The sequence below is a fragment of the Macrobrachium nipponense genome, chromosome 7, assembly GCF_015104395.2.
Source record: "Macrobrachium nipponense isolate FS-2020 chromosome 7, ASM1510439v2, whole genome shotgun sequence".
Lineage (NCBI taxonomy): Eukaryota > Metazoa > Arthropoda > Malacostraca > Decapoda > Palaemonidae > Macrobrachium > Macrobrachium nipponense.
This window is the reverse complement of record NC_061109.1, coordinates 80,817,541-80,827,058: the sequence shown is the minus strand read 5'-3', so window position 1 is coordinate 80,827,058 and position 9,518 is coordinate 80,817,541.

Genomic DNA, 9,518 nt, shown 5'->3' with positions numbered 1-9,518 from the left:
TAAATATTTGGCCTCTCTCTCTCTCTCTCTCTCTCTCTCTCTCTCTCTCTCTCTCTCTCTCTCTCTCTCTCTCTCTCTCCGTGACAATGAAGTAACGGGGTTCCTCTGGGTATAGCACTTTCGCTCTGCAATTACGAAATAAATTAGCCACAGGCTATTTTTTTAAGCACGACCGAATATATTTTCGAAATAACAATTTAATACACCGAATATTACTTATATATTTTTAGCGTTCAATGCAATGTCAATAACATTTCCATATATCATATTTCATCGTTCAATTTAATGTTGGCAATAATTCAAGTATGAATGGGGAACATTGATTGATTGACTCATTTATGGCGTTGCAGGGAAGATATTATTTTATAGAGCTCGTGATTTAGTGTTCGGCCATGTGGCAACTTTGAATGTATAAGATCAACAGTTCCTTGTAACTAACAAACATTATTTAGCGCTAAAAACATAGTGGAACATTTTAAAAAAATAGTCTAATACCTATGGGTCTAGAGCTATTCAGCGCATAGGCCTACTCAAGGTCTATAGAGATCCATATAGACCTTGGGCCTACTATTTAAAATGTTGTCAAGTGTTATTGCTGTCAAAATCAGCTGAAGTTCTTGCATTCTGACCTAATTTAAGGCCTGTTTAACGAGAGTAGGCCTATACCTTTCTTAGATTTTCATCTGAACACAGAACAAGTTTATATAATTAAGTATATGTCTACATCTCTTTAGAAATTTTTCATTGTCCAGACTGGGTGAAATCTTTGAGGGTATAGGCCTATCTTTATCTTGAAAAAATAGAGCAAATCTTAACTGAGATCCCTGGATGATAATCCTGGATTCGTATATGGATTCTGATTGGTATACGAAGACCCTATTTAACATTCTTAGACTCGTAACAGACGTATTTACCAAATTTGAAATATATACCTTATAGGTAAACCTCCTTTCGACCTTATTGGCAGGTGGGTATGGGTGGATGAAAGGAAGGGGGCAAATGATTCATTTTGGGCAAATTGGGAGGGGTATTAGCACTAAAATTAACGAAAGTGTTAGAAAAATCTCGTCAAATCACTCTGTCGCCATCTTGTCGCCTGCAAATGGCAGTTATTAATGAAGATATTACTTTCTTTAACGGTTCTCGTAAGAGATAACTGCAGAGCGGTAAGAGAATTATTCTAAATGAGGCACGAGGTTAACACGTTAGGTTTGGCTGTACTAATTGCTGCTTTATGATAATGTCTATTTATGCCATAATAATAATAATACATTGGGCCTAACATTTGTAAACTATGAAGATGCTATTATTTTATAGCCAGCATTGACAGTCTTAGAGAGAGAGAGAGAGAGAGCAATGACAAGCAATAACATAACTTATACTGACCAATGACTTAGCAAATGATATAGCTGCTATTTCTATAATGGAGGATGTTACTAATGAGAATTTAATTTAAGTATTTTTAAAAAATTCTGTGCGTACGTATAAATGTCCATAAATATGTATACTAACAGCACACAAATTAAGATGTATATTATATAATTTCACTCTGAAAGAATCTGAAAAAGCTATCAATTTTAAGGAAAAATATCTTATTTTATATCTTTAAAGATTATTGTATAATAATATATTCGAAATTCACCTGCTTGGAGTCCAGGAATTATATTGAGAAATATATATATATATATATATATATATATATATATATATATATATATATATAAATTCAACTATGGAGAGATTTTACCCGCTTAAAATGACCAAAATTAAAATAGAATTGGGTTTATCAAAAGCAAAAGGCGAAATATATTCCTTCACGTCTCACTAAATATTTTGACAGCTATGAAATATAATTAGAAACTTATTGATAGAAATTAGAACGTTTTTGGCTGTTAAATCCATTCTAAGTTTTTATCCAAATGTAAACATATATGTAATATGTAAATATATATATATATATATATATAATATATACTATATATATATATATATATATATATAATATATATATATATATAATATATATATATATATATATATATATATATATATATCTGATATATATATATATATATATATGCTTATACCCTAAGAAACAAACAAATTAGTAAAATTTCCAAAAAATACCAAATTGAAATGGTACAAAAGCTTACCTTTTGCAGATCCAAAAAACCGAAAAAAATATATATCACTCCGTTGATACCACAGAAAAAAAATATTTCTAAAAGTTTTAAAGTGGATTAGACCTAATTCAAATTCTTAGCCACGAAGGGAGACCACTTAGATATACAACTTTCCTGCCACTGAACTCGTACTTAAAATACTTAAAAAAAAAAAACTTCAAGTCCTGTACAGGTCTTGATAGCGCCAATGGCCGAACGTTTCTGGAAGCAGAAGACCGAGTGTTGTGGCTATTATTCCTCTCCTTTCACCCTAGTCCATTCACCTGGGGAGGATGGCTGTCTGTGTCTACGCTATTCAACGTTCGAAAAGTATATACCTCTGTTTTTAAGGCGTTAGACCCCTGTTTCTCTAGACTTAAGGCTAGATTTAACCTCGTCAGAAGCTAAAACAAACATTAAACTCTCTGGATTCATGATATATGAAAGCTAATAAGCTTTAACTTGCTTTTGGTAAATGAAAATCATCCAGTTTTTTTTTATTCGAATGGACATCTTTGCCATCCATCTTGCCAGAGGATTCCTTTCACCTTACGATGAATCTCGGAGTCATCCACTAGTGTGAGGGATGACTCTGAAAGTGTACACAGACATGCTCCGTGTACGTCGTGTAAATATACACAATATACACACGAGCTGCAACGCCTTTTGTTTACACGGCTGAGGATTTCCCGCCGTGACGGAGCGTTTATTTATCAAAAAGGGGCTTCCTCCAGATTTTAGAAAGGTCTAGGGTTAGAATATAGAAACTTTAGAAAGGCTGATTGCGCATATAGGCCTAGGGGTAGAATATAGAAAGGCTGATTGCGTATATAGGCCTAGGGGTAGAATATAGAAAGGCTGATTGCGTATATAGGCCTAGGGGTATAAAATAGAGAGGTTGATTGCGCAATATAGGCCTAGGGGTATAGAACATGACGAGGCTATGGGATGGGAGGTGGGGGGTGGTGGCGTGATGCATTGTGGGTATTTTAGAAAGGAAAGTGGGTATGTGTGAACTGTTTGTCGTTCATTTTTCCAGGCGAAAGTGAAACTCACATTATTGGTGGGAATGTTAACAATGCATATCCTGTTGGGATGAACAGCTGTTTTCCTTTTTTTTTTTTTAATTTATCGCTTGCTCGGAGAGTAAGACTACAAACTATTTTGTTATTGTTGTTGATTTTCTTGTTTGGGTGGGTAGGAAAGGTCTATGAAATAACCTAAAAAAGGTTTCGATAAGAAATTTTACCTTCATTTCAACCACCCCATCCCCATCAGGCCCCCCCCCCCCACCCGTGTAAATACCTCCCAACCCCCTTAAATTTTCCTGGTAATTACTGTCTATAATTCATACACTTTCAGAAACGCCAAAGAAGTTAATTGAATTACATAAATTTTTTTCTCATTTTTTTTTTTCTTAATTCAGACTATCAGAATTGTTGAGACGCCAGATTACGTAAATCGTTAAATCAATCGGTGTTTCACACACACACACACACACACAGAGGTAATTTAACCTTTTACCAACCAATGGTACTGTTGTACCTCATTCAAAGAGCAAATTCTTGTGGTTATCAAGCATACCTGTGTTTTAAAGTATCTTTTTATAAGTCAATCTTTGTCAAAAAATAAAAAAAGGAAGTTGCTTTTAAAGCCATTTTTAACTGAGAGAAATAGAAAGCGTGTTTACCAGACATATATCAGTTCATTAATAAATGAAATAAGTGGACATACGATTGAGTGATGGGTTTTGAGTTAGTCAAGTACCAGGTCTCAAAATAAAACAGTTTATTTGATGGATTTTGAGTTTATTAGATAGATAGGTATCTCAAGTACAGTTCATTTACTTAACAAATGGATTAACTAAATGCTATAACTGATTATGTAACACTTATAAATATTAGTTTTTTTAACGGTTCAAACTTGTACACATCTAGTGCTAGGCCTATGATTCTTCACAGTAACGCCACTGAAACTGAGTAATAATGCATCTCGTTTTGCTGTTAAACAACCATTAATCATTCGAGATCACGCCAGATTCGACAACTCGTTACGTAACACATAAAAAGCGTTCGAAATGAAGTAAAATAAAACAAATAATTATGGTTCTAGTTTGTCGTAACCGTTGGGTAAGCGCGCCAAACCGGAGACGAAAGCCCGCGCAACCGTCTGCTCTTATTTTTCTCATTTCCTCGTTTGATTTTATCGTTGGAACGTGATATGGCGACGATAAATGTCGTTCTAAGTGATATTGCACAGCGGCTGCAGCCTGTAACGACGTCAAAATGTTTTTTTTTCTTCTTCTTCCTCTTAAAGATGGCGTGTGTCGTCTTTTACGATTGATTGGCTGCGCATGCGCCGACCAGCTCGTGACGGCTCGAAGGTGATATATTTCCTTAATTTTAATTGATTCCGATGATTCCCAAGCATTAATCTTTTTCATTTTAGCATCGCCGTGTCTCTCGTTTAATGGGATTTGATGCCAAAGCCATAATAATAGCAGATTATTCCTTTGTCGTTAATTTTAATATTAAATGACCGTTGTAAATTGGATGGTGAGGGCTATAGGCCTAGGAGAAGCTGTTTAAATTAAGTAGATGGTTCTAGATGCAGATTTACAGCCAGAATATTGTTTCTGTTTTCAATGCCGTTACGAAATAGGCGTAATGATCTTTATTTGTTATTTTTGTCACGTAAAACAAACAACTTGACATCAAAATCCAATCATAATTGCACACAAAAACTCCAGTAGCTTGTTAAACAGATCATAGGACTAGCTGATAATAAATGGCTTCGGTACTAGAGTTATGTTTTCTATGATGGGTATATGTAGTTACGTTCTAAAACCAAGCATAACGATTAAAATTGTTGTGGACATCGGTCCACACATGCCCAAATCAATAACGACCCATTGAAAACATAAAAGAGTGAAAACGAAACCCACAAAATCACTGTGTAACTTGTTTATTTCTAAGTATATATATTTAATTTTACTCCACACTCGAGTACTTTCAGGCCCTATCTGTGGCCCATTTTCAAGAGATTTTCAAACCAAACATCTCTTGAAAATGGGCCACAGATAGGGCCTGAAAGTACTCGAGTGTGAATTAAAATTAAATGTAAATACTTAGAAGTAAACAAGTTACACATTGATTTTGTGGGTTTCTTTTTCCATCTTCAGAAGAAAACTGAAAGAAGTTTTTGTTTGGTTCATAAAAGAGAGTGTTGTTTATCTAGACAAAAACCGAAGTCATGGGCACCCAAATATCTCAAGTTTTCTGAAGAATGGCGGGGATGAATAATTGTTCCATTGCATAAGGGGGAAATTTGAGAATAATGGAAGCAATTATTGCAAATATTATTGTTTTCCATAACGGGTAAGGTTTAACGGTTAAGTTCTGATTGGCAGAGTTAAGTTGATAACGAAATTTAGGCGAAATCCATTCGTGTTTTTCAACATTTGTTTGGTGGCAATAGGCAGACATCTTTGGTGGAGATTATATGAATGTGTGAATCGATGTTACGAACTGATTGCATTTGCCGTAAAGGTGAAAGGAACAAACAGTGCTGGAGGAGAGAGAGAGAGAGAGAGAGAGAGAGAGAGAGAGAGAGAGAGAGAGAGAGGGGCGGGGGAACTAACTCATTTTAGCAGTATATTGAAGATTGGGTTTCGTAACAATGATAAAAGTGAAGAGATTGCATTGTGAAATATTTGGGGAGAGAGAGAGAGAGAGAGAGATATGCTAGCCCGGAGAATCTGACAAAAAATAGTAAAAAATAAAGAAAATAGTTTGGTAATATATTTAGCGATGGTAAAATAGGAGTTTTGGAGATGAGAGAGAGAGAGATTCAGTACCGTATCCTATCCTGGCGATGAACATTTTGGGAAGAAAATCACTCCTATCGTCTCTTCAAAAGCAAATCATTGCATTTCTCTCAGTATTCTACAAGCAGAGAAATCATTTCCTGATTCCTATACACTCCATAACTCAAACGTGACAGACGAGCCTTCCCCCTGGGATCGATTCCGTGACCAAGCTCGTCCAAGCGTCGTAGAATACGACGGCTATCAATCAACGGTGAATTTAAACAGGATCCAGGAACGGTCGAGATTGCGTCATAGTTTGAAGGGGAGGAATTGAAAATTAAAATTCGTTAAACAATGGTTGGCCACGTATAGGGGGTGTGGGTAATGCCGTCAGTGAACCTCACAAGGTGTACTGTAGGCATTACTTCACACAATATCCCAGGAATAATGAGAAAGGTTATTATTTTCAACATATTTACCGTTATTGTCCTTACAATTTTGACGTATTGACGTGATTTTTTTTATTCTGATAATTTTTTTTATATTTCTTTAATCCACGTTTTTGGTCCTGTATTTCGGTTAATTGGACAAGATAGCCTACTGATCGCCAAATAAAGACTACTAATGAGGCTAGAGGGCTGCAATTTGGTATGTTTGATGACTAAAGGGTGGACGATCAACATGCCAATTTGCAGCCCTCTAGCCTGGGTCGTTCTGAAGATCTGAAGGCGGAGAGAAAAATTGCTGACTTACAGGCAAATAGCCATCTCAATTGTTTATTTTTAAAGAAAAATAAAAGTGAGAGACGGAGGAGGAATAAGACGAAGAGATAATAGATAAAAGAAGAAATAATAGAATTCTATTCATATCTCGCAGGTGGCTTCGTCAAGCATTATACTCGATTCGAGATTTTTAAAAAAATGTCTATCTATATTTAATGACAACCATTACTTATACTTTTACTACGGTTTCAGTGATAATCAAAATATATGGTGGTGTGAGTATAGCTTTCACTGTCGGCTTTCGAATTGAAAGTGGATGTGTTTGGTTTGATGTTGAAGGAGAATAAAATGGCACATTCAAATATAGAAAAATATTGCTTTTGGAGTTGGTCTAAAATATAAAACCTGGTACAGTTTGGTCTCGGAACACGGTGCAAGTTGGCTTCGAAACATGGTGGAATCTGGTGTCAAAATACGATGCAATTTAGTCTCGAAACACGGTGCAGTTTGGCCTCGAAATACGGTGCAATTTGGTCTCGAAACACGGTGGAATCTGGTCTCGAAACACGGTGCAGTTTGGCCTCGAAATACGGTGCAATTTGGTCTCGAAAATACGGTGGAATCGGGTCCGAAACACGGTGCAGTGGCATCGAACTACGGGCAATTTGGTCTCGAAACACGGTGTATTTGCCTCCTCGAATCGCGGTTGAATTTAGTCTCGAAACCACGGTGACAATTTCGGTCTTGAAACACGGTGCAATTTGGTCTCGAAACACGGTGTAATTTGGCCTCGAATCGCGGTGCAATTTAGTCTCGAAACACGGTGAAATTTGGTCTTGAAACACGGTGCAATTTGGGCTTTTTAGGAAGAGTGGGCTACCATTTATTAATTTAGCCTGTAAGTTGACATGTAGACACATAGGCCTATTCCAGGGTTATGTCGAAGGATATAGTGGCATACTATAACTTATATATATATATATAATATATATATATATATATATATATATATATATATATATATATATATATATATATATGTATGTATGTATATGTATATAGCTAGCAGAGAAACAGACCTGTTTCAGGGTTAATATATCCCAAAATATCTCGAAGTTTGGACATGATAGTTATGTATCTTACAGAAAACCTTACAGGGTAAAATGTTGAAAGTTAACATCGAATAGCGTCAAATTTCTGAATCACGAGGCATAATATTTTTATTTGAGAGCACAGCATTTGTGACAGATTCTTCTTCTTGGCGGAAGACTAAGGAATTCGTGACTGTCTGGCGCTGATGTCGATGGAGAAAGAATTGAAAAGTGAGTCTTGAGTTGTGGAGATTGACTCTTAGCCACATGGCGTGTCCCAAAATAATAATTGCGAAGAAGAAGAAGAAGAAGAAGAAGAAGGTGATGATAAAAAAAAATGATGTGATGATGCAGAATTTATCTTTATTTAGTTTTTTACGATCTGCGTCTAGCCAGCAGTGTATGGTATGCTTTGCTCTCAAATTATATAAAACATTGTTACTTGGTTCAGACTATGTTAGGATCTTTGGTGTACCCCTATACAAAGTAGCCTGGTTTAGGAAGTAAATGACTGATTTATGTCATCGTAGTATCAAGATCCTTTTAAGACAATTGTTAGATATTGTGAAATTTAACTGAAATATGAAGGAATTCGCTGGATACTGGAAATTTGGCTTATGTCCTTTGAGAGATTGTGGAAATATTGTTTCCTAGAATCTTGTAGTACCATCACCACGGTGTCAAACCTTGTACCAATTGGTCAGTTTTGTAAATTTAAATTGTCCTTCGACACAGAATAATAATTTGTTGGTTACTTGGGACATATTTAGAGCTAGTATACAGAACTTTGGGCACAATATCTGTAGCTGCTGTGCCATTAGGCCTAGTTTATCATGAGCTGAGTCTATCACTGGTATATTCTACAGTATATTCCATAGGTGCATTTGAGATTTAATTAACAATTTACCAGAAGACTACCTTCAAATAATCTCAATCACAGCAGAAAGTGTAGCAATCTGCAAGAAAGACGAAGAATAAATCACTGTTTCTTGATGTAATCAAACCGTCACGTCACGGATGGTCACTCTTGCTGGCAATCTTCCTCCCTTCCCCTCCACCCAGGCAAAAGTAGTCTCAAGTTCCCCCCGAACTTCCAAGTCATACTGTAAACGACTTTTCAAATTGACGCTAATTGGAGGAAGAGGAGGGTGATTAAGGATGACCAGTCAAAGGGAGTTAGTAATCCGTATTACGTCATGATGTTGCTATATACGAAGTGAAAGGTTCTTATATTGTTTCGTTTTAATTGTGTTTCCTGTTACAGTGAGACACGCGAGGGATTTCCTTTTCCGTGGAAAATGAGTGGATTCTATTCTAGTTATTATCATTATTATGACTATTATTCAGGAGATGAACCCTATTCAATAGCCCACAGGGGCTACTCACTTGAAATTGAACTCACAAAGAATGCAGTGTTCATTATAAGTACCAGAAAGTAAAGAAAATACAAAAAGTAGAGATAGCTTAATAAAGTAAACAGATTAATAAGTAGATAGATAAATAGTGAAGCTGTAAGGTCTTATATTAAACAAAGAACATATACATTAAGAGAGATACTGATACAAGTAGGAAAAGAATGGCTAAAATGAAGGTTCGGATACAACGGTCACTAAATATCTGCGACAACTTGCTTTCGATGGAATTGTTGAAAAACATAAAGTACGAATAAATAACTAAAAGGAGATGAAAAGGATGGAAAGAAACATTAACGACTAAGAAAATGAATGGAGAAGAG